Source organism: Cebus imitator, unplaced genomic scaffold (assembly GCF_001604975.1).
Source record: "Cebus imitator isolate Cc_AM_T3 unplaced genomic scaffold, Cebus_imitator-1.0 Scaffold176, whole genome shotgun sequence".
NCBI lineage: Eukaryota > Metazoa > Chordata > Mammalia > Primates > Cebidae > Cebus > Cebus imitator.
The window spans coordinates 1,244,524-1,272,088 of NW_016107491.1; the positions used below are offsets into that span (position 1 = coordinate 1,244,524).

General features: G+C 33.3%; 1 protein-coding gene across 1 annotated transcript in view; it reads left to right on the forward strand.

The window, feature by feature from the left end:
* The window catches only part of CALCRL (calcitonin receptor like receptor), a 106,807-nt gene that overhangs the window by 7,409 nt on the left and 71,833 nt on the right, over positions 1 to 27,565 (forward strand). Inside the window, exon 2 of the mRNA XM_017545051.2 lies at positions 10,204 to 10,271. The gene's annotated coding sequence lies outside the window, so the exon portion shown is untranslated. The remainder of the gene's footprint in view (positions 1 to 10,203; positions 10,272 to 27,565) is intronic.

The window sequence follows — 27,565 nt, forward strand, 5'->3', positions numbered from 1 at the left end:
CCCTTTCAATTGCTTTTAATATAATTTTTACCTTTCCTACTTTAACTAAAATTATTTTCTTGTGTCTAATTCCATTGCAAATATCATGGTTAAAGAAAGTGATATTTGTAAGAATAAAGCATTGAAGAATATTTGTCTTCATTAATTTGAATAGGAAGGCCTTCAAATGAAACATGAGCAAATATTAAGGTCTGGAAAAACCTGGCATAAGTGAAATTTATATAATGATTTTCCTAAATATTGTTTAATTTTTAAATTAATTGAATTTCTCACAATAGCTAACTTCCTTAATTATGCACTTTCCAAAAGGATTTCCTGTTCTGTGTTCCATGTTATTAGCATGAAAGTCTTTCTGATCATAAAATTAATATATGTTTATATTTAATGAACCAAATTCCAGTCTGCTTCCTTCAAAATAAATACACACCAAAATTAACAAAGAGTTTATATTTGAGTTTTGATATAACACAAGTGTTCTTCAAAAACATCCAATAAATGTGTAATTTTTCATACTAATCCTGAAAGCTAAGTTTGTTCAGCAAGTTCTCAACTATCCTGACTCCAATACCATAAAAGACTGCATATGCTCCAAACCTTAAATGTGACATGTGGCTTCCTGGGACATGCGGCTTCCTAAGCTAGAGGCCTGAATAAGTTAAATAAATTTAGCTAATGGATTCCTAACTTAGAAAAGGGAGACTCCATCTCAGTGTTTCATTAAATCTATGGTGTAGGTCTTGAAATGGCATGTGCTTTTTTAAAAGAAATAAAAGATGTTAGATGTTTGCACTCTTACAGCATTCTACCCCTAATTACTCAAAATAGTTTAGACTTCAAGGCTTGCCCTACATTTTGGTGTACATTTTCTTTACAGAAATAATCGTATGATGTTATCATTATGAAGAGGAAACAACCTTTCTAACAGAAATGGTTTTTTTCATCTGGACATCTTAGTTCAACCTAATAAGTATATGGACATCAGTTATTACAGTATATTTGTTCCAGTTTAACAACCATTTAAAATGAAATGAAATTTTTGATAAGGAACAAAGATCATTGTGCAACATAGAATTTTATCAGTTTAAGATTATAATAGTTATCAAAGGGGGTATTTATTTGAATAATTTCTACGTTTTATCATTTGTCTTTTTCTCTACCATGCATTCTATAAGCATCACATTAGTATGTGAATATGAAAAGAATGATAATCTTCCTTATGGCCCTATAGATCTTGTATTCTAGGTTTAAATTTCTCTTCCTCCATTTATCAAGTCCTTCACCCCTAGACAAGTTTACTTATTGCTTGTACTTCTGATTTCAATGGGCACAAATTTAAAGAAAGGCACATTTTCTAAAGGAGAATTAAGAATTACCTGTAGGTTTCTTTCAACTAGCATAAAATGTTCTTCTCCCAGATATTCATATAGTTAAGTCACTCACCACCCTGCAATCTTGCTCCAATGTGAACTCCTCTAAAGAGCCTACACTGATAATTATTTATAATCAACCTACATCTATACCACCACAGCCCTCTTTTCTTCTTCATCTATTTTAGTTTGTCCTTTTTCCTCTAACACTAATCACCTTGCAACAATCTACTATAAATTACATATTTGCTGTTTTGTTTTGGGTTTTTTTAGTATTTTAAAAAATACTAAATTTGAAACAGTCTTGCTCTGTTGCCCAGGCTGGAGTGCAGTGACATGATCTTGGCTCACTACAACCTCTGCCTCCCGGGCTCAAGCGATTCTCCTACCTCAGCCTCCCCAGTAGCTGGGATTACAGGCTTGCATGACCACACCCACCTAATTTTTGTATTTTTAGTAGAAACAGGGTTTCTCCACGTTGGCCAGGCTGGTCTCAAACTCCTGGCATCAAGTGATCCACTCACCTTGGTCTCCCAAAGTGCTGTGATTACAGGTGTGAGCCACCGTGGCCAGGCTTGCTGTTTTTATTTTCCATCCGTCCCACTAACATGTAGCCTCCGGTGCAAGGATTTCTGCTTGATTTTCATTTAACTAATATATATGAAGCACCTAGATAAGTGCCTGTATATTAGGTTCCCCAAAACTGTTTACTAAATATTTAAATGAATACATGAATGAATGTTTATTTATACTAGAGCCTAATTCACAGAAAACTGAGTATTGGCTTCATGTGACTTTGTGTGAAGTATACAAGAGACACCAGAGCAGAAATTCTGAAGGTGTTAGAATCACTATGTATTTCCAAAAAGAAAATATTCAAAATTTAATTTAATCTTTAAATTTTTAGTTCAACCTCATATATATTCCTTCACTGACTTTGAAAGGAAAAAAGTCAGTAAAGATGTTTCCTGTAGTATACTTAGCGTTCAGATTTTACTAAATTCCAAGGAATGACCTTTCAAATTAGGATAAATGAGAAGATTGCTCAGTATTTTAACATAAAATGTTGAAGCCTTTCCCCAAATGGCCACACAATGGCTAAAACTGGCAGAATTTCTTGTTGAAACTGGCTGACTTGCTAACTTCTGCCTCCCAACGAAAGCCTTATTCCATTACTTATTGCCTTTCAGGATAATAACACTAAAGAGCCTATATAGGAAAAAAAGAAAAAAAAAAAAACACTTAACAGTGAAATTAAAGGAAAGCAAATTAATCTTTTATAAAAAATATACGTAATAGAATACATATTCTGTTTAATTGCCAAAAAGTTTTACGTCTGTTTGGTAAACAATAAGTTACATGTTTGTTAGTGTGTAATTTATTAAGCTTTTTAGTGTTGAGTGTAAATAAAGATAATTTTTAAAATAATGCCAACTGTCAATGACCTTACATTATTGTATGATCACAGAAGTTTTCTAAACTTAAAGCTAAAGGACTATTTTGTAAATTAAAATATATATTTGTGACTAAATAAATCATAATTTGTTTGAAAGCCTCATTATGGATTTTCACACAAGTTATCTTCTGAATGGATACAACTTATATAAAATATACCTTTTATTTTCCAATTTAGGTTCACCACTTGTTTGAGATTCAGTGTTAACTTATTGTTTTCTTTTAAAACAGAATACTAATTATTCATTTACCTAGAAATACCACTATTAAGGTTTTCTTTTTTCTGAGTTCAGATATATATGCCATTCAGTGAAACAATAATTTTACTTTGAGAAAAATACTAATTGTCAACATATATACATAGTATTCAGGTAAAATATCTGTATCAAATATGTCAAAGTTGTAATTTTACTATTCTTCAACATATTCTCTGATCACACCACTGACTGGATTTTAAAACATAAGTAACACACTGATCTGGATTAAATAACTCTCTGTCCTAGATGAACTATTATTCAAAACATTTTTTAAAATTGTCAAATGGCTTCTTTTTACCACCATCCTTCCCTGTCTCTTTCTTACCTATTATCCCTAAACTCTGACTTTATTTGATATAGTCATTATCAAATAGCATAGGATAAAGTTATTATTACAAAACATAAAGATAAACATGCCCTTTAAAAAGCCATATTTTGTTTTTAAAATTAGTCAGTTTACTTCTGGTAATTTTATATATGGCAAGATAACTCAGTATTCTACAACACAGTTTCTTTATCCTAAGGAGCTTAAAATAGAAAAAAAATAATAATTAAATAAGGCTGTCTTTAAAAAGACAAAAGAGTAGAAATTTCTCATCTGAACAAGCTTGACGAAATAATGTAAAAGACACTTAAAATAAACTTCACATAAATAAAAGCCTTGAAAGAAATCTGAGTTTCTATACTTTGCCCTTAAAATTTGAGTGCAACGATGACTAATTTTTCACAGTAAGGAGACACTTCACACTTTCTCAAGCTAGTACCAGTCCCTACAATGACAAATGGTTACTCCCAGTATTCCTGTTTAGAAAAAGGCTGTGCCAAAATATTTGTTCACTCTCATCTAGATTCAGTGGTGACATCAAATATTCTTGAGAGCCTTTTCTAACAAAATACTATTTGTAGTTTGAAGTAAGTTTATTTTGAAGTCTGAATAATTGTTTGATCCTAAATTGGATGTAAAAACATTCTCTATAAATTTTAAATAGTTTTACTAATTATTACAATTGCTCTTTATTGCAGAGTGGATTTTAGGGTATGTATAAAATTCAAATCTTCTTTAGTAGTTTTTTTTTTTTTTAGCTCTCTATATGTTGGATTGTCTTGACTGTGTTAAGCATGTCTATTCCAGAGACTGATAGTAACACCAGCGATATAACTGGAGATTCTACAGCATGAAATATAACCTTAAATCAATTTTGTAATTCATGTTGTTTACAAGCAAATAAGACTCTGACAAGTCCTGTTTTAATTAATTCCTATTGCTAACTAGTTCCTCACTTCAGATGTTTCTAAAGTAGATGTGCTCTCCATGTTTATATGTATCTCAGTTTACAATTCTGTTTTTAAAATTGAATTTAACATTTTTAAATGTTACACATCCTTAACTTTGCTCTCTTTGAGTAAATCCAGAGCAATTCATTTTGTTTCAGTGTGGCAGTGTGAAGGCTTGGGAGATTCACCCAAAAGTTGATGAAATTAGAAATGGAAGGAGCAAGATTACAGAGTGAAAAGCCAACCAGATCAGAGTATATCCAGAAAAATGATCATCTGTAGAACAGAAAGATATGACTGTAAGAACAAAATTAGTTTAGTAATTATTGCTTACCATGTTAAAAGACCAGAGAGAGGTTTGAAATTTGAAAGTAAAAGAAACCGGAAAAAGAAAAGGGGAGCAATGAATAAAGACAGGAAAAGAAAGAAAAGACAAAAGGAGAGCCTGTAAAAGAAGATATTCGTCCAATAAGCCATTTTATTTGCTAGAAAAGTTAGATTATAAAAATCCAGTGCTGAATCTCATAAATTAAGATGAGATGCTTTGGATAAACAGCCGTAGACAATGGACACTTGAATGGGTACCATTTTTAGTTGGTATGCAAATATCTTCCAGATGCTTGGTCTAAAATTTTGGTTGGTAAATGTTTATCTGCCTTTTTGATTGGAACATGGTAAGTGTTAAGACTCAGTGTTATGACTTTTGATAAGAGCTGAAAAGTATTTACTTAAAAAATTGTTAAAAGTAAATACCTCCTCCTGGGTGGTAATTACTGCCTTGTGTTTAAGAATTTAACCCAATTGGTCAAGATAATTATTCTGCTTTTAAGTGGAGGGGTCATAAAATCTGACTCAGTCTCTCAGGACCTCAACAGGTTGGGCTACATTGATCGTTTGAAGCACATTTGAAGCAGCAGTGCTGTTTGGTAAAGTGAAAATCCCTCAGCTTATTCTGAACCCACTAAATTAGTCTGGGATCTCTCAACAAGCAGATGAAGATGATGCTTAAACGATGCATATGTGTTCTGAGACAGTGTTCTCTTTTCTGTACTCTGGATGTTGTGTGAATAAGGTATAATAACACAATAGAGTCAAACTTATGATAACAAAATAAGACAGTAAATAGAGTACAGGTTTAAATCAAAATTGTGTTTATAAGTTACTAAACAATAACTATAAATGTATATTGAACTAACCATGAATAGCAATAAGTATGTAATACTTTCCATTATAATTCTGGGCTGAGAATGATTTGTTCTGTGACTTGGTGGCACATTTTTTCTGTCTGAATCATTTTAACTTAAAAGTTAGGAGCTTGCTAACAATCCAAATTACAAATTTGTAGATCCCTTTCACCTTCCTCAGATTCAGGGGTAAATACACACACACACACACACACACACACACACACATACACACATGCACACACACCTCTCGATTCAAGGGTTAGTCATGACTGCTATTCCAAAAATCCTTTATGTATATATATATGTAGGAATATAACTTGAAATCAAATAGAATTTATACATTTAAATCACATAATAAACTTTCAAGTAGGATCAGTACAGTATAAGGCAGTTCCATCTTCTACCCAGATCCCTTGATCTTTCTCTAATAAATTGCATTTCATATATTTTGATCCATAGATTCATGCCAAATACATCATTCTATAGGAGGGAATCATACTCTGCATACTTTTCTACAAAAACATTTTATAACAAAAAAAATGTCTTATATGTAGAATGTTATGTATAGCACACTGATATAGTTTGGCTGTTTGTCCTGTTCAAATCTCATACGAAGGTTGAATGTTGAAATGTGATTCCCAGTGTTGGAGGTGGGGCCTGGGGGAAGGAGATTGGATCATGGGGAATGCTTCCTCATGAATGACCTAGAACCATCCCCTTGGCGATAAGTGAGCTCTCCCTTAGTAAGTTCACACAAAGTCTGGTTGTTTAAAATTAGAGTATGGAAACTTTCTGCTCCCTCTCTTGTTCCCTCTCTCATCAAGAGAGATGTCAGCTCCTCTTCTTTTTTGTCATGATTGTAGACTTCCTGAGGCTCTGCCAGAAAGATGGCTGGAGGCATGCTTAATACAGCCTGCAGAACCATGAGTCCACTAAACCTCTATCCTTTATAAATTATCCAGCCTCAGGTATTTCTTTATACCCAAACAAGAAAGGTATATCATATATACATATACTATTTAAATAAATCAACTCCTATACGCCTAGACCCAAGATTTTCCATCATGTTCTTCTCTGATTGACTCATATGGACATCCTCAGAAGTAAACCATTATCCTAAGCTTGTACTAATCATTTCTTTGTTTTACTTTATGACTTTACCACATATGGTCTCTGGGCAAACTATTACTTTATTTTTCTGTTTTCATTTATACTTTAAGGAAAGTGGAATTATCTTGAATCTATTCTTTGAAGACTTGCTTCTTCCATTCAGCATTATGTTCTTGAGATAAATCATTGTTAATGGGTATAACTGTGGTTCTTTCCTTTCACCATTACAGTGTTCCATTGTATGAATATAACACAATGTATTTATCCTTTCTCCTGCTGAGGGACATCTGGATTGCTTCCATAGTTTTGCTACTACAAACAATGAAGCTATGGACATTTTGTTAACATATCTCCTGGTACATATATATCCATGTTTTGTTTTTGTTTTTTTTTTAAAAAAGGATTTATGAGTGGGATTTCAGGATCCTAGCAATTCAAAGTGCTTATGCCAATTTATACTTCCACCAACAGTGTATGCGGTTTCCATTGCATCATATCTTTTCTAATACTGTGTATTATTGTCAAACTTTTTAATTTTTGCTAGTCTGCTGAGTGTAATGTAGTATCTCATTGTGATTTTAATTTGCATTTTCCTTATAATGAGTCACAGTGAATTTGTAAGCTAAATGAATTAAAATTTTCCCCTGAAACATTTGTTTCTGATTGAATGGCAGTGACTTAATGTTGCAGGGTTATAGTTAAGTCACTTTTTGCTCATAACTATTTAAGAGAAGGATTAACTATCTCTCTTTGGTTGGTGGTACAGGGAAAGGAAAAAATATGTTTTATTGCTTTTAAAATGTTATGAATAACATTTCTCATTATGAACAAGAACACAGATAAAAAATGTCTTGAATCATGGCCCTAACTTTCTATTTATCTTTATTCAAAAATTACATCAAATATCTATCAAAATCTCCTTTGAAATCTAAAGAGAGGAGGAAAATGAATAATTGCATTCAGGGGTATATATATATGTTCTATTTTTAAAAATTGACGGCACATTTACAATAATTTAGAAGCTCACAAATCTCCTGAGAGTGATTTGAAGTTTGTGTTTTTTCACATAATTCCTCATTTTTGCATTCACTTGATTGCCTTTATAGCCAATAGCTGAATATAACCAGTGTATTTCTTCAAGGTTCTGATTTTCTCATCATATATATATACTTAGGTTTATATATTTTTTCTTCAGCTAAGTTGTTATACTTCACCATGGCAGCATTATATCAAGAAAGTCTAGGTATTATCCCTATTCGCTGTATTTCTTTTCTGTGTTTTCCCAGTTTCGTTGATTAGGATTCTATTCTCCAATAACTTCAGCCAGTTTTGCTACTTAAACAAAATTAGCTCTTTGTTTTGAGTTTTCTCTAGGTATTTTTATCATTTACATTGGGGCTTGATAATGGTTTCTTTGTGTCCTTTCTTCTTGAATATTAATCTATTTTTAGTACATAATTTGATACCACAGATAACTGGTATTTTTAAGAAGAAAGACTAAGTACATGTTGACACATACATTGTAGCTGTATTAATATATGCAACATACTTATTAACCAAAATCAACTCATCAATAAATTTCTGATAGCCAGAAGTGACTGTTTACATGTCCCTAACCCTAAAAAGCTGGAAACATTCTTTCATAGCATTTTAGGCTAGGGTGAAAAAAGTACCATGCAGGAAAAAAAAAAGAAAAAACAATGCTTCTCAGTTATTTCTACTTCTAGTGGTGTTTTCTAGCAAGTTGGGAAAATACTCAAAATAAACATCAACTTTGAACCTGCTGAATTCCATATGTATGCCAAGAAAGGCTGAGACTAACAAGAACTTTTATTTTTTCCAAAATAGCTTTCAGAAAATTCAGATTCTAAATATAGTCAGGTGTCGCGTAAAGATCAGATATGTTCTAAGAAATGCGTCATTAAGCAAGGTTGTCATTGCTTGAACATTACAGAGTATACTTACAGAAACCTAGGTGGGATAGCATACTACACACCTAGGCTGCATGGTGAAGCCTATTGCTAGTAGACTGCAAATCTCTACAGCATGTACTGTACTAAATACTGTAGGCAGCTGTAACACACTGGTAAGTATTTGTGTATTTAAACACATTGAAACATAGAAAGTACAGTAAAAATACAGTATTAAAATCTTATGGTACCACAGTCATATATGTGGACTATCTTTGACTGAAACATCTTTCTGTAGTGTATGACTGTATATGCAGGCTTTTTTGCTAATGTGAAAATATACGTCTGATTAATATGACCACATCATGATTCTAATTATTACATGTATTAGGCAATTTTTAGTGATATAAACATATGAATGTGTAAAAATTTACAAGGTAATTTTTCAAAATAATTAGAAGTGGTTTTTTTGTTTACAAAATATTCTATTGCAGAGATTACTTTTAATAAGCTTTCTAAGTACTTCTGAGGGTTTACATAAACATCTCTATTGACTTTAAAAATTATTGGCGATAACTGAGATTATTGTTAGGTATAGTAGAAAATTGATGCTGCATAAGTTCAAGGTCACGAAAAGCTTTTCAAATGGCAATATGAGTTAATTGAGATAAATAATTCACAAAATGTAATGCTGACATTTTTCAAGTGCTTAAAATTCAAAAGCGTGTAAACACAAAGCAAGGTAAACTAGCTATATCTTGCTTTCAACACTAGTTTGAGCCTGAAAGAACATATGTAAACTACATTTATGTAACCTCACTCTTTGACAGGCAACGAACTTAACTTATTAGTAACATCCTGTGTTTATGTAGAATTAAAACTTACTACTGACAAGATCTGGCCTCTGGTTCCCTCTTTGATTAAGTCCTTGCTTTCTCTTTGCCGTCATTCACTGCACTATAACCATATTGATTTTCTTTCGGTACTAAATCAGAAAATTCAGCTAAGTTATTCCTGCCTCAGAACCATTGACTCAGTCATCCTTTCTTCTAGAAATGACCATTCTCCCGAACATTCCATGGTGTGCTCCCTTACTTCAGGTCACTGCTTTTCAGAGATGCTTTTTATGACTATTCTATCTAGTATACCACGATCATACATTTCTCCATGTCTTGCCATAGCCTGTTTTATTTTCCTTCATAGCATTGATCAACATTGGAGATTTTTAAATTTATTTGTTTGTCTGTTTTATCCTTATAATATAAGCTCCATGAGAGCAGTGACTGCCATATTCCCAGCTCCTAGACCAGAGCTATGCATACATATATTACACATCTTCCTAAGGCTAAAACCTTAAACAACAGGCGCTATCTGCCTCCATGTTTGTGCCCCTTGAAGTTCCCAATCTTAGGACATATGATGCCAAGAACAAAGTTACTCATTACTTTCAGGTTAGCATGGTGACGACCTGAATATAGTTGACATGTCTCCTCTCAACTTTCCTTTCAAAGGTATCATTAGAAATATATATGTTTATGATTTTAACAAATAAACACACTAGTATTTAACTTTAAATTCTGAGAAATCTCCCTATCCACTAATACTATCACCAAATTCACAGAAATGTTCTCTTGTCATCTAGGGTCCTACGATGATACACCAACCACTTGTGCTACCACCTGTCAAAACTTTGGATGGCCCTACTTTCAGGTATTGCCTATATTACAAAAGAACTTTCATGAGCTACTGAAAGTAACATGTTGCATTTTCAGTAAAGCTGAGGAGAAGATCATGTTAACAATAGTAAGAAATATTTATAGAAAGATGTATAGTTAACTTTAGAAGAAAAGAAAATCTTAAAAGCCAACCCAACAAAATACTGATAAAGATGGAATTATGAAAATTTGTCAAACTTAAAAATGATTTCCTTGGACCTTGGCAGTGGGCTTAGTCACCATATTGTTGTTCCCTTGGCCAGACTACTGGGAGTGTTAAATTAATTTGAATGTGTCCTATTAAATTGATAAATATTAGTTATTTTGTGAAATTAGCCACAGTCATGATATATGCATATATGTACACCATATAAAACATACTATAACCGTAATTATATGCATATATACCAAAATATATGTTTAACATTATAAAATAATAGGGCAAAATCACTCATTTGAACTAAATTCCTTTTCTCTATAGAGTTCTTTATTTTCTATTCATATTGTCACTATTACATTCACATGAATGGATGTCAAACTTTCTCATACTTGGAGCATAAGATAATACCTTATTTATAAACAAAGGAAAACCTTTAAATGACTCTAAATATTATTGGAACTCCCTGGCAACATTGGGAGTTTCATTTTCAATCCTGGGCATTAACTACAGGCTTTGGGGGCATTGGTGTTTCAGAGGGGTTTGTCTTGTTATTTATGTTTGCCATTATAGTACCATGGCAAATAAAATATTAATTATGCAATTACACCACATCCCCCCTTTTCCTATGAAATTAATGTTCTGTCTAACTTGTTTTTAGAGTGCAAAAGTTTAGCAATTCAATAATGTATTATCCCAATAAATGATAATAACATAAATTAAAGCTAAAGGCTACTAAATTATTTTCTCTTAAATTCAAAGCTGGGTGACATCATTCTTCTTTCTGTACTTAAGCTGTGATTTTTAAATTCCCAGTTCATACTGCTGGACCCAAAAATAGACCCCCTATAATTGTTCTTTCTCCCACAGCATGTCTTTGGGAACTCATCATTGTTGTTCTGTCCTTTCATGTGTCAGCTTCCTTTGCACATTACATTTCACATGACTCACTGTTCCTTAGAGAAGGTTTGAATGCTCAAAATGCCTGCTTATATCTGACAGCTGGATTTGTCTTCCTGATATTTTTTATGTGAGGTAATGCCAGATCAATTTTCAAAAGGTTCAAGTTTTGCTTAATAAAAATATATAAGAAAGAGAGCTCAATGGGAGAAAATTCACTTACTAGGAAAGAACGGAATTTGGCCTGCCACTATCTGTGTGTACCAGTCATGTCTTCATGTGAACATTGAGAGGAATACACTATATTTTTTCCAAGTCTGTTTTCAACTTCTAAATTATAACATATATTTGAGAGTTTGAAGGAGATAAATTGGAAATAGCTTAAAATGAAAGGTCCAAGTTTAAAAGTGCACTGTTTTCATTAGCCTAGTCTCATAGGACTTGCAGAGCATTGGAAAGATTTTCTGTGAAAAGTCAATGGCTGCCTTTTTAGTTCTTTTTCTTTGTAAGAGTACAGTTTAAGGTACAAATTACCTTCAATTCCAGTAAGAAAGAGGTAGAAAAAATTAATCTTTATGGCGATTAAAAATATAAATGAGAACTATGATTGCAGTTTGCCGTCATATTAGTTTGAATTATGTATGTTTCCATTTTAACATAATGAAAGGAGTACAGAATGGAGACTGAGGAGGGAGAGCTCCCAGTCTTAGCTCATCTACCACTGCTGTGGAATATGAAGCATATCATAGAACCCTCCCGAACTCCTAATTTCTGTCTCTCAAATAAGATTTTTCTACAAGATTTCTCAGGTCCATTCCAACTCTGAGATTCTGAAATAGCTGCCTGCAACTCTCTGGCCTAAAGATAAGATAAGAGCTAGAAATAAAACATCATCTGAAGTTCTTCGTAACCAACTATGTGATTTGTAATAGTTCGATTCCTGTAACTACAGGTTTTTTTTTCACATGGTTTTATTTATATAATAATTCAGCTGACTGAAACTTGACAGGTGGGTAAGAAGTGAGGCAGAAAAAATATAAGGGGAAATGTCTCTGACTAGACAGAATTTTGGTAACAAAAGCATCTATTTCTAGTTATCAGTAAAGTTTAGTAATCTTGTGGAAAGTCCTTTCAGATTCCAAAATAGTAAATATATTAACTTATAAATTTTTAATCATTTAATAGGTTAGTTTTTGCATTTGAATTTTAATCCAGCTGAAACTGAAGCAATATCTACTATATTATATAAACTCGATAAATATATTTATAAATTACATGAAATACTCCAGAAAAGTTACGCTTTTAGTGTTTTAAAATGTGCTTCATAAATCAATTTTATAAATGATCATCTTATTATCTGTTTGAAATTTTATAGCATACTGTCTTATTGCTCGTAGTTCAAATTAGGTATACTACCCTGTGTATGAGAGACACAATTAATGACTTGTAGGCGATAATTAAAGATTCAAAAGATTCACTTTTGTAACAGAATGTTTACAAAATACCTATTCTCATTTTGCTGTAGAATGAGCAGTGTTCCCAATTAAAGTAATTCAAATTCAACCAAATGAGGTCAGCATATCTTGCCATTTATGTTAGCTTACATGTACCACAGCACAATGAAGCAGGGACCTAAGTGTGGCACTTGCTTAAATAAGTAAGTATGGGTAATGGTACTTGATCATGTGTCTTGAGGGTCTCATCTTCAGTGCCATGAAAGCCTACCAGTGTTCCTTCATCATTAAAAGGTTTCCTTATTATTATTCTTCCTGTAAAATGGTGGAAATCTTCATGAAATGCTTGCAATGTCCTTGTTAATTTGCCTTTAATCAGACTCTTCTTTAGTGCATAAAGTTGTTCTGCTTTGCATTGATCCCTGAAATAGCCCTGGTAAAAAAAATTCCACTCACACGGATAGTAGACTTCATTGAAGATTTCTGCGATAGAAGATATGGGAAGATATTGCACATACTACCAGTGCAAACAACATCAAATCAAATTGTAGAAATGACCATTTTTACATGTCACTTATTTCTTCCAATAATCTATTCTGGCCTCTCTCTATCTTTTTTACTTCAGTCTGCCTTTACCCAATTCTTTCTTTTTGTCACTCATTTTTCCAGATTCCGTTGCAGGAGTAAAATTAACGCATTTTTCAAATTTGATTCACGGAGAGGAGACTTCTTCCCCTGATATCTGAACATCTGATAACATTTATGACCAAGAGTCTTCTCTTCTCTAAGTAGATTTTTCATGCATTTTATCAGAAAGAACAGTCCCTCTCATAAGAGGAATTATGATGCCAGTGTTATAATTATTTAATATGTAAGTAGGTAAACATAAACTGTCATTGAAATTTAGTAGAAAGCATATTATATGCAGTGACGATAATACCTTCATGAAATTCTTTAGTTATCATCTGTTCTTTTCAAATTTGTTTTACATTAAATTAGGATGAATGCCTTATTTGTCTTTTTTACCACATTACCCAGGATAATGATTCTCAAATATAACAACATTTTCATTTGTGGTAGAATTGAATTTCATCTTTCACTGTGTGCTACACTTTTCCCTAGACCAAGGATCTAAGAAATGAGTTATCCATACCCTTACCACAAAGGCAGAAACAGCTTGTTTTACAGAAATCAGTTTCCTGATCCTCAAACTGTATTTGATCTCCTTCTAAAAACTGATCCACCACAGAAAATTTCGAAATTACAAGCTTCCAGCTAGTTATGTTTTTCCGCTTCTCTTTTCACAATCTTCCTTTCCCCTTTTCCCTACCTCTCCCTCCCCACAACAAAAACACACAAGTGTTGTATCACCCCTTCCGAATCTTATTACAGAGCGTTTTTGTAAGGTGTAGCAATCTCCTAGGCCACAAACGAAGGGACAGGGATGGTGGATATATAATGTTTGCCAAGCCTCCTTTCAAAAGGACATGTGAGCTTCCCCTTCTTCATCTCATTAAGGAATATAGGGCAAATAAAATTTTACTTGTGTTTAAGATGAATTATGAATCAAATTATATATCAAAATCTATAATAATGCATTTTGATCTTGAGTGTAAACTTTAAAACCAGATTGCCTGATTCAACTCTTGAATTAACCACTGTTTAAATACTTGGTAAAGTTAATAAACTGACTGCACTTCAGGTCCCTCCTAGGTAAATCTGGGTTAGTCATAGTACCTACCTTACATGATTCTTATAATGTGATCGTAAAGTCTGGAAAATCAAACACTACTTTTGAAAAGCATTACAATGTAATATAATATCAGTGAATCATTTATTATGTATCATTTGTGTTTCAAGACTTGGTGGTCACTCTATATAAACAGATAGCTACAAGTAGATGTAAAAATAGTTAATGCTTAGATTAGTGCTTGAAGCTTAGTAAGCCTTCCAAACATGTTAGCTTCTATCATTATAAACATGATCATAATTGCCATTATTTCTGATAAAAATTGTAGTGGTAATGCAATCTGGAAGAATTTCTTTAAAACATTCATTTGTTGCCATTTGGACAGGATTCTTTTAAAATAAAATTTTAATCTATGTGCAAATCTTGTCGCAAAAAAGTGTTACAACAGAGTAAAGATTTTCACAAGAAAAGATTAGAAGAGGTTTACATCACAGCTGTGCACACACATCTGCAAAAAAATAAAAAGACAGACATTATAGCATCACAGATTTTAAAATGTTACCTGCTCATCTAATGATCTACTTCCATGTCACTTTATCTTCTTTCTGGCTCTGTGCTACATTTATTCCTTTTTATTCTGCCACTCACAGTACTTATGAATGGCCAGATGATTTTTGACTTGTTGCGTTAAGGTATAGGTCCTGCTAATATAATTAACACTATATTACTGCTATTTCTACTAGTTAATAAAAACAAATGAAATAATATTTGCACTCGTTGATTTCTGTTAAACTGAGCAAATTTCTATGTAAAGTGTTTGAGAAATGCTTGTGAAGGGTGTGGCTTATAAGAAAAGTACAGTCACTTACTATGATTTTACAGGATCTTTCTGTGACTAAAAGTACTCGCTGTGGCTAAATGTACTCACTGTCTCACATGGCTGTAGATATCTCACAAAGGAAAACCCAACACAAATATTTGCAGCTTTTAATATGCTGAATCTAAAACATTGCTGCAATGAGAAACAGACCCCCGCATTTAAAGGAGGGTAAAGCTTTGATTCAATAAGGATGGCAAATGGACCTGCCAACAATTAGTTAATCAAGCCTTTTAACCATTCTTCTTCTTATTTTATTTATTTATTTTTTGGCTGCTTTATATGACACCCATCTCCAAATGGGAATTTGAAACTTCTAAATGTTTTGTCTATACAGCATCAAATATCTACTAATCCTTAAATAAGAGAAATTGGATAACCAGCACCTAACCAGCAATTCCCATTGTAAAGAACTACCTCATTAGGCATATCTATATTTTGAAATCAGATGTGGCTATTGTCAATCAGGCTTTAAGCATGAGAGCTCCTTATCTATAAAGAAAAAATTATGGTCATGGTGAAGTTTTTTTACTTTTTATATCACAGAAGGTAAACTTGTTTATCACATTTACTGTAAAACTACTAATAATAAAATATAACTTCAAATCATTTGGGATTCTATTACATAGAATAATCTTAGTTATTTATTTCTGAAAAAGTTCATTATTCTCTATTTACCCTAAATTTCTCCAAAGTGTTTGGACATGTCAGTAAATGATCCAGAATACAGTGCCCTGACACATAGGTTTCCAGTACACATAGGTTTCCCTGTCACTTCAAACACTATCACACACACACACACACAATTGCAAAATACTTGAGTAAATTTTGCTATCAAAGAGTAAGTTTTCTAAATCCTAGGAGACCTTAGAATTCATCTTAATAGCCAGATAATTAAAATATTCCTCAACAATATCCTATTAAGGTCAATTTTGTGTTTCCTTTATGGAGAAAATATGATATTGAATGCATTTATAACATCTTAGATTCTAAATATTTGATACCATATATTGTGGGAAATTACAGACATACGTACATTTGGTGAAAAAATCCATGCATACATGTAACTTTGAAGCATATTGGCTTAACTTCAAAGGCATTCCAACTAAAAGTTTGTGCAAGGAAAATGAAGAGGAAGAAGCATGTTTGTTTACATAGATACATTAAATTAAAACAGTATATACCATACATTCTGGTTTGCATTTTGAAGTGAATGTTGGAAAATGTCTATTTCTTTGCAGCCAGAACAGTTTTTCTATTATGTTCTATTTCTATTGTTCAGAATTCTGTCTTTGAAGATCAAATTTGTCTGAAATTTTAATCATGAAATAAGGAAGAGACATTTATTTCTCTTACAGTCCTATCTAAATATTATAAAGTGAATTGTAATTCATTTGTCTATTGGAATTTTTTTCTGTATTTGAACACAGAGCTTTCAAAATACCTATATTAAATCTTCTAACAGACTATCTTCATAGCTTATTAGGACTACAAAGACCCTTTTATATTTTTAATACAACCCCCTCAGATTTTAGATTAAAAATTGAGAAGAAAATTAAAAAAAAAAGAATAATAATCTAGTGTCACAACCAGAATTACACGTTTGTCTTCAATATATTTGTACTGATTATTCTATAAAATGTCCAAAAACTACCTGATCTTGTCTCTTAGAAGTTATAAGCAACATTATACTGCTTTTAACTTTAAGAGACAAGATTAGGTAGTGTCTTCTGGACATTAATGTGTTCTTCTGGACATTTTCTTACATGTTGAACTTCAAATTTAACAAAGCATTCTGTGATATTTGCTATAAGAGCCTCGCTATTATTAGACAAATATGAGGAAACTTCTATTTCACAATGCCCCAAAGCAAATTGTCACATATAGTTAAGTCTGGACTTCAGGAAACCGCCTCATTTTAGATTCATATCCAATCCATTGTCCATTGAATTTGTCAAGTTATTTTCTAACTTAAGAAACTGAGCAGATAGTAAATGGAAAAAGATTGAGAAAAAGATATCCTGTTTTACTAGATGAAGCTGGATTTGGTAGCAGGGTCATCAAGGCGGACTTGTTATTAGAGACATCAAGCTAGCATATTAGTAAAGAAAACAAACAAACAAAACAAAGTGCAGACTCTGTTCACTAAATGTAACTTTTAAAACTCATTGATTTTTTAATCTGCTTGAACCCAGATATAAATATCTATTTTCTAGAAACACTACCTTTTAATTAGAATTTTAGTAATAAAAACACTGGACCTGTAGATGTAATTGAGTATCAGTCCTTTATCTTATTTCCTGCTATCTACTTTTGCTTTTTTGGTAATAGATTTTTGAAGGACACATCAATGAATTCCTAACCAATTCTGCCTTCCTTTTATTCAGAGTGGAACCAGGATGAAATACTTGGTCCAAATAGCCTTCCTTTTGTCCACTCCCTACTATACTCCGTCAGCATCTGTATGCTTGAAATAATGTGCCAAGCAGCTTTGAATTTTGTTAAAGAAGGAAAAAGAAAGTTGGATGATTTTCTTTTGTTTTGTGAGACCCAACTTGGATGATGAGAATGTAAAGGCTCAAAGGGTGGCATGGTATCTAAGCATTACTGGTCACTTGAACTGGTTTGGAGCTTCTAGAGAGCTGAGGATGAAAACTGCCCTTTCATGAGGGAATTAATATAACTCTTGACAGAAATTGTGCTGCTATAGGGCCCAGATGGCAACACAGCAGAGGGTAAAATTGAAGGCAATTTTTCAGTACTTGTTCACCGAATGTAGCAGAACTCTGGCCCCCCAAGAGATGATGACTTTGAGATCATCAGGAGATAGTGCCAGATAAAATAGTACATAGTAGCAAGAGTAAAGTCACTCCAATTGACTCTAAGGGCAGAAGTCATGGACAAATTCAGTCAGAACGTTAGAGAAAGAATGGTGTATGGTGGTCCCATGAAAGAGCCTGGCTTGCAAACCATCCCTTTAAAGAATTTTAGAAATGCTTGAAACTTGAAGGATACTGGAAGTCTCGTGTTCTGAGATACAGATAAAAGTAGAAATTTATGAGTCATTTTGATATCCAGAGGCTTCTGAAGCCTAATAATAAACTTTCAATCACAAGAGTAATTATGAAAGAGATTATTTAGATATAATTAAGATAAATATTTACTCAACCGTAGGTTTCAAAGTGTTCGAACTATAGGATTATGTAGCTGTCAGTTATCTTGTATTTTCCTATGCCTCACCTGGCAATAAGAAGATATGTGATATTTCCTAGTAAAGTTATTTTCAGATGGGAAAAAATGAATACAGCCACTTCCACGTGGGAGATCTTGCTGCTGATCTATGTAACCCTAAGGATTAATCTATTCCTGGAATATATAGTTCCAGCTAAGAAAGGCAACATGTAAATTTTTATAAATCAGCCATGATATAATCAATCAGCATTCACAGATACCCTTTAGTGTGTTCAAAGGAAATTCTCAAGTGGCTTCAAAGGCTTTAACTCAATCCTTTCTTGAAACTCATACAATATATCCAATATTCAGATATGTTAAATCTATTTGAAAATAAAACTCTAGACATGGATCATTACCATATTTATGTGTCAATAAACCAAGACTAGATAAAAAAAATTTACTCTTTCTTCCTCTGTTCTGAACCTAGCATTCCCCACACCTCTACTGTCAGAAGAGGACATCTCTAACATGCACATTTCAAAAATTTTATTTTTACTCACAATGCATTTGAATATATATTTTTCTGAAATGTAAATTCATGTTATAATATTTACCATCAATTATGTACTTTAAGTTGCGTGAGGCCCTAATGATTTATATTTTTTCCTGGCAGTAGTGGATAATTTATAACTGGTTTTAATACATTCTTTTAAAAAACATAAATATTTTTTCTTTTGAAAAAAATCAAAAGAAGAAGAAATCTAATTATTAGTTATAGAATGACTAATATAATATAATAACTAATTAGCCTGTATGAGCTATACCTTTGATGAACTTTATCATAATGTTTTCCTTATACTTTGGAAAAAAACAGTAGTTCGGTAAATATGAGATTTTTCCAATATATTAATTATTCATATTATGTCAGAATCTTACAAAATAACTTATTTCTTCCAGATGTAGTTCATTAAATGATTATGCTAATAAAAATAATACTTGATATGAAAGACGGAAATCTCCCTTTTAAAGATACTCACCAGCTGGGAAAGCTCTGATTGCTTAAGCACATGAAATACCAGCAGATTTGATTTACTTCAACCACTATATGAAAATGATTTTTTAATGTTCTTGTTCTGAAGACTTTCATGAAATGTTAGCATCTGTTTCATTTCTTAGATTTTGGATTAATTTCTGTCAGGAATTTGTAATTCAATGTGACAATAGCAACTAGGGGTTGAATTATTAGTAGGGCAAACGGAGGTTGTCAGTATATGAGCCAGCCTCTGCTTCCACAGAGATTAACATATGGCTCCAGAACCAACAGTTATTAATCATATCATTTTTAAACTGCTATTTTAAATGGCATAATATGCTATTTATATTCATTATGCTATCATAGAACATTTAAAGGCAGATTTATGCTTCTAGCTAAAATAATTTAAGGAAGGTTCTTTTAACACATTTCACTTTAACTTCACATTCAGTAAGCATTTTCTTCAGTTAACATAAGTTGCTCTTCTGCAAATTAAAATATATTTCTTTGCTTTTATCTTTGAGAAAATGAAACAGCCTACTAAATAATAAGTGTTTAAAATTACATAATTCTTAAAATTCCACTTATACAATTTTGAAAATGTTTTGACAACTTTTGTTTTAGAGTGAAGTTCTGTGAGCTCACCCAAGCTATCAATTTGCAAGGGCCGACATAACGAAAGTAATAGACTAGAAGGCTTAGACAACTGAAATTTATTTTTTAGCAGCTCTGGAAACTGAAAGTCCAGGATCAGGGTGTTGGCAGGTTTGGATCATTCTCAGGCCTCTCTTCCTGATGAGCAGATGTCCACCTTCTTACTGTATCCTCACAGCGGTGTTTGCATATCCCTGACGTCTCTTCCTCTTATGAAGACATCAGCTATATTAGATGAGGGATATGCACTTATTGCTTCATTAACCATAATTACTTTTTAAACGCATTACATCCAAATATAACCATATTGAAGGTTAGAACTTAAATATGTAATTTGGGGGCAGACACAATTTAGTCCATAATATCAAGTTTTTAAGAAATTATTATAAAGAAGTTAGAATTTTCTAGAATATGGGAAAATCTGAATAAAGACAAAGAAAAGAACACATCTCTAAACTTTAATATTATGTAATATTGAGAGAATACAAAACTATAAGTCAGCTGTGCATAGGTTGGTACCTTACTTGAACAATTGTATTTTAGTCCAACTAAATAGCACTTTAACCAATCTTCCAATGTCTCCTATGAGCTGTCTTAAACACTAAAACGGAAGGTAAGGTAAGAATGAATAAACCTTCATCTATACCCTTGGGAAGATTCAAAATAAAAATAGAAGTCAATATTTAAGACATGATTAGTTTTATTTACTCTCGTGAGGAATAGATAGGCTAATGAAGGAAAAAAGACAAAATCAACATGATACAGTGTCATCAAGTAGATATTATAATAAGGTACACAGAAAAATAAATATTTCATATTGGTGTATAGATCCAGTAAAAAGAGGTTAAATTTTACATGATTCTCAATTCCTTTTAGAATGCTCTATTTTTATAAAATTATATGCTCGATTGAATATATTCTTTTTATTGCATTTTAGGTTTTGGGGTACATGTGAAGAACATGCAAGATTGTTGCATAGGTACACACATGGCAGTGTGATTTGCTGCCTTCCTCCTCATCACCTGTAACTGGCATTTCTCCCCAGGCTGGTTCAACATACACAAATCTATAAACGTAATTCACCACATAAACAGAACCAAAGACAAAAACCACATGATTATCTCAATTGATGCAGAGAAGGCCTTTGACAAAATTCAACAGCTCTTTATGCTAAAAACCCTCAATAAACTAGGTATTGATAGAACATATCTCAAAATAATAGAAGCTATTTATGACAAACCAACAGCCAATATCATACTGAATGGGCAAAAACTGGAAGCATTACCTTAGATTGAATGTTTTTAAGCTTCAACTGCATCTCTAAATATTGGTGTGAAGAATAACTTTTGAAATTGATGCAGAGAATGATAATTATAATTTTTTTTGTAATGACCAGAATTCCCAGATTACCATGAATAATCCTAAATTGTTAGTGAATAGAAGTCCTGGGGGGTGGGGGAAAGGTCAGAACAAAACCTTCTGCAAGAGGACTCTGATAACTGAGTGTCAAAGCTTCTTACAACATTTAACCTCAAACTAAGCTGGATTGTAACGTGACTGCATAGAAATACACTGGTTACAGTGGGAATTGGGCAAAGATGTTAAATAACAAAAATGTAGGCAATATTGATAAAGAAGTAAGCACTTGACACTGTAAATGTGAACAATTCTATACTGAGAATTACTTTTCATTTTATAAATTGTTACATTAACAAGTAACTATTGAAACATCATCCTCTTTCCTATGGTGGTTTTATAGTTTATGCCTTTAACTTTTATCACAAAATCTAAATTTAAATAAAATTATTTCAACATAAAAATATTTCCGTAAGACAAAATATTGAAAAGTGTTTAGACTTTGTGTCTTCCCCCATTCCCATCACCTATTTAAGTAGCTTTAATGTAGTTCACATTATTTTTAAATTGATATTTTACCACAAATATTACTTATGTTACTACTGAATCTTTAATCATCTTTCAGGTTCTGTAGTTGCTCACGACAGGTCAAAGCATGTTAAAATGGTTTTAAAAATTATTAAAAGTTATGCTTAAATTGGAAAATAAATGAGCATAAGCATATATTTCATCAAACATTTTAAATATATATTTGATTTGGATTGAAATCTACTGCAGCCTCATACAATAATAAACCTCACTGGCATAAATGTCACAAGTTGTTTATTCTGGAAGCTATTCCAAAGGTAGCTTTGCTTGGGTCCATTGAAGCTTTTTGTATTTCTTTTCTTTCCTTCGTGTGTGTGTGTGTGTGTGTGTGTGTGTGTGTGTGTGTGTTGTGGTAGTTGTTAACTATGCTAAACATCAATTGGCTTTTTCATCTATATATCAGTTTTCAAAAATGTTGCATTGGGAATACTTTTTAAAATTCACTTGAGTATAGAAAATAGGTGGCCTTTATTTTCAGACACAAAAACTTTTCAATCTTGTTTCGGTAAGAGAGATTCACCCTTATTATTTGTCAAGAATTGTATTTGTCAAATAGATAAATATCTTTCAAGAGAAAGAAGATAGAGTCAGGATTACCCAAAGGATATTTAGTGCATTTATTTTTTCAGATTATGTCTGAAAAAAAATCAAAGTTTATTCTTAGGTGAAGTCAAATCAACAGATTGAAGGACCACATTATATTTAATTGCTATAGAATACTTTTTTATAGGTCTTTATTGGTGAACATGCTAAGAAACAGCCCTTTGCAATTTGTCAAAGTTTATATTATTGAAATTTACACGATAAGCATATACATTGAATTACAGAATGTTCTCTTTGAGAGAATCCTACATATTCTGTTTGCAGTTAGTTCAGAGTATAATAGCACTTCTTCCTAGAATTTGATTCGTTTCATTCCATAGACCATAGTCTTGGCAACTTGATCTGCTAGAAGAATTAGACTTAAAATTTTAGACCGTCCCTCACTCACAAGTTTTCAATAAAATACCTCACCTTTTAATGTCTTATTTCTAGTTCTTCTTTACATTTCCAATACTTGTATTTTTTCTCCTTTTTCATGTATGTCATGTTCTCTGTGTATAATAAGTTTCATTTAAATGAAAGAAACAGGGAGACTCTCATGCTTATCTGGAAATGTTACTAACATAACAGGAAAATTAGGAGTACAGAAGATATTCTATGTCACTCAGTGTGACATGGTAACTCTGTGTCATTCAAGATGAAAAATTTTAGATACTTATATACAGAAATTATAAGTATCAAATGTCCTGCTTAAACATTACTTTATTAGGTAACCATTAGTAAATTTGTTTATTATGATTGTTTGACAGATAAAATTATACACATTTATTATGTACAATGTGAGGTTTTGATGTATCATCTATAGATTGTGAAATGACTAAGTCTAGTTAATTAATATCTGCATTACCTAATAGAGTTGTATTTTTGTACTACAAACAATATTCGCTCTCAGCACTTTTCAATAAAACCTTGTACCTGTATTATCATCATCATCATCATTATCATTATTATTATTATTATTATTATTAGCTGAGCACAGAGGACTTTATTGATGGTACATGACAAGGTGGGGCTTCCTAGGCTCCTCCCTCTTCAGGGTGTCTGTGTGGAAACTATGAGGAGGGGAGATTTTCAGTGTGGTAGGGGACTGAGTGTGGCAGGGACTCCCCAGCAGTGAGGGCCTCTCATCCTCTGTGCTCTTGCTGAGGTTGGTGGTCCAGGGATTTTACTCCTTGGAGGCCATGTGGGCCATGAGATCCACCACTCTCTTGGTGTAGCCAAATTCATTGTCATGCCAAAAAATAATCTTGACAAAGTGGTTGTTGAGGGTAATGCCAGCCCCAGCATTGAAGGTGGAAGAGTAGGTGTCACTCTTGAAGCTGGTGGAGACAACCTGGTGCTCAGTGTAGCCCAGGATGTCCTTGAGGGGCCTTCCAATGCTTGTTTTATCCCTTCTCGATGTCAGCATATTTGGCAGGTTTTTCCAGATAACAGGTCAGGTCCACCACTGATTGGCAGTGGTGACACGGAAGCCCATGTCAGTGAGCTCCCTGTTCAGCTAAAGTATGACAGTGCCTACAGCCTTGTCAGCACCAGTAGAGGCAGGGATGACGTTCTGGAGAGCCTCACTGCTGTCACATTACAATTTCCTGGAGGGACCATCCACAGTCTTGTGAGTGTCAGTGATGGCATGGACTGTGGTCATGAGTCCTTTCATGATACCAAAATTATCATGGATGACCTTTGCCGGGGCACTAAGCAACTGGTGGTGCAGGAGGCATTGCTGATGATCTTGAGAATGTTGTCATACTTCTCATGGTTCATGCCCATCACGAACACGGGGCATCAGCAGAGGGAGCAGAGATGACGATACTTTTGGCTCCCCCACTGCAAGTGAACCCCTGCCTGCTCCATGGTGGTGAAGATGCCGGTGGACTTGATGATGTACTCAGTGCCAGCATCACCCCATTTGATATTGGAAGGATTTCTCTCCTAGTTCCATTGATGACAGGCTTCCCATTCTCAGCTTTGACGGTGCCATGGAATTTGCCATGGGTGGAGTCATACTGGACTATGTAGACCATGTAGTTGAGGTCAGTGAAGGGGTCATTGATGGTGACAATATCTTTACCAGAGTTAAAAGCAGCCCTGGTGACCAGGTGCCCAATATGACCAATTTCCTTGACTTCGACCTTCACCTTTCCCGTAGTATCTCGGGGATGTGGCTGGCGATGCAAGAGAAGATGAGGCTGTCTGTCAAACGGGAGGAGCAGAGAGCAATACTTGTATTATTATTATAGTCACCAGTTATACAATGGCTCGCTTGAACTTATTCCTCCTATTTAACTAAAATGTTGTTTCCTTTTGTCAACATCTCTTCCAAATGCCCTAGCCCATTGTAACTACTATTCCAATTTCTACTTCTTCTTTAAGATCATTTTCAGGTTCCTCATATGAGTGAGAGATGCATTATTTGTCTGTTCTAGGTTCATTTTACTTAACATAATGGCCTTTAGGTCCACTCATCTTGCTGCAAATGACAGGATTTCCTTCTTTTCTTGTGGCTGAATATTATTCCATTGTGTATATGTCTCATTTTCTTTATTCATTGATGGACACTTAAGTTGATTCATATCTTGGTTATTGTGAATGATGCTGGAATATACATGAAAGTACAGATAGTTCTGTAACATACTGATTTCATTTTCTTTAGATATATACCCAGAAGTGAGATAGCTGGATCATATGGCTAAATTTTTAATTTTCTGAGGAACTCTTATACTGTGTTCCATAAAGGCTATACTAAATTACAGTCTCACCAACAGTATGCGAGGGTTCCTTCTTCACATCCTTGCTAACACTTATCTTTTGTCTTTTTGTTAATAGTCATTTTCACACGTGTAAGTTGGTATCTTATTGTGCTTTTAATTTGCATTTCCCTGATGCTTAGTGCTGAACATTTTTTCATATATTTGTTGGCCACTTATATATGTTCTCTTGAGAAAGAACATATTCTATTCAGGTCCTTTGCCCATTTCTTAAGTTATTTCTTTTCTTGCTGTTGTTATTTGAGTTCTTCGTAAATGTTTACTTTATAGAATTAGTTAAAATAATATTTTTATGAAAACATATTTTAAATCTGACTGTGAACATTAAACAATTATTTGTTATGTTTATTCTTCCCCAAATTGTTTTACTTACCTGGTGCAGGTTCCAACTTAGAATTCTGGAAGTTCAGCTATAAATAAGAGTAGAAGAAAAATAAAGGAAGATGAAAACCAAAGAAGTGATTCTAGAAACAAAAATATCCAAATTACAAAGAGAAATGATTTGTCAAATAATTTTTCAGATATAAGGTAAACAGAAAGCATTGTATTAATCTACTGCCCACATTTTCTCTTCTGTCCTAACTTTTAAAAAAACATGTTTTACTGTTCAACACCTGCCTATGAGTGAGAACATGCGGTGTTTGATCTTCTGCTCTTCTGTCAGTTTGCTGAGAATGATGGTTTCCAGGTTCATCCATGTCCCTACAAAGGACACAAACTCATCGTTTTTGATGCACATAGGGAGGGGAACACTACACACTGGGGTCTGTTGGGGGGAAATAGGGGAGGGAAGGTGGGGGTGGGGAGTTGGGGAGAGATAGCAAGGGGAGAGATGCCAGATGTAGGTGATGGGGAGGAAGGCAGCAAATCACACTGCCACATGTGTACCTATGCAACAAACTTGCATGTTCTTCACATGTACCCCAAAACCTAAAATGCAATAAAATAAATTAAAAAAAAAACACGTTTTACTCTAGGATTATTTTCCAATTTAAGATCCATTTATATACAAAATTGTCTTGTGCTTTTTTTATCAATACTTTCAGAAAAATTACTTCTGTTATATTCAGTCTGTGCAGTTAAGGTAACAGTAGTGTGTGTGTGTGTGTGTGTGTGTGTGTGTGTGTGTCTATGTGTCTGTGTAGGTGCATACATGTGCATACCTCTATATTTTATGTTTAGCATGCTTTTATATTTATTGAACATGAATTACTTGGTCGTTTCTTTGACTAATTTTTGACAGTATTTGGATGTTGTAGTTTCTCTTTAATAAGTGGACATATAAGATCTTCTTACATATTAGCCATTCAAAAGAATGTTCAGCCAAATACTTCGTAAAATATAAATAATTAAAAACCCCTTCCTACTTGAATGTCAAATTAATGTCAGAGTTTCCTGTCACAAACACTGTTAGATACCGCAAAAGTTTATATAACATATATATATATATATATATATTTTTTTTTTTTTTTTTTTTGAGACGGAGTTTCGCTCTTGTTACCCAGGCTGGAGTGCAGTGGTGTGATCTTGGCTCACCGCAACCTCCGCCTCCTGGGTTCAAGCAATTCTCTTACCTCAGCCTCCCGAGTAGCTGGGACTACAGGCAAGCGCCATCATGCCCAGCTAATTTTTGTATTTTTTTTAGTAGAGACAGGGTTTCACCATGTTGACCAGGATTGTCTCGATCTCTTGACCTCGTGATCCACCCATCTTAGCCTCCCAAAGTGCTGGGATTACAGGCTTGAGCCACCGAGCCCGGCCGGCAACATTTCTATATTATTAAGTACACTTAGGATGTATATTTTTCCTCTGATCCTTTTGTGTCTTGATATTTTTCAAGTATCCCACCCTTTAAATCTCTTTGTTTTATTTTGTTTGCTAATCATGACCTGTGGACAAATCTGCTTGGCCATGAACACATTTTGTGAATTGCCTTGGCTATGCTCACTATTTGCTAAGGTTCTGTCAAAACCCCTTTTCATGTGAGAAGTTCAAAAGCAGGCATACAAACACAGATTTTAGCAAAAGTCCTAAC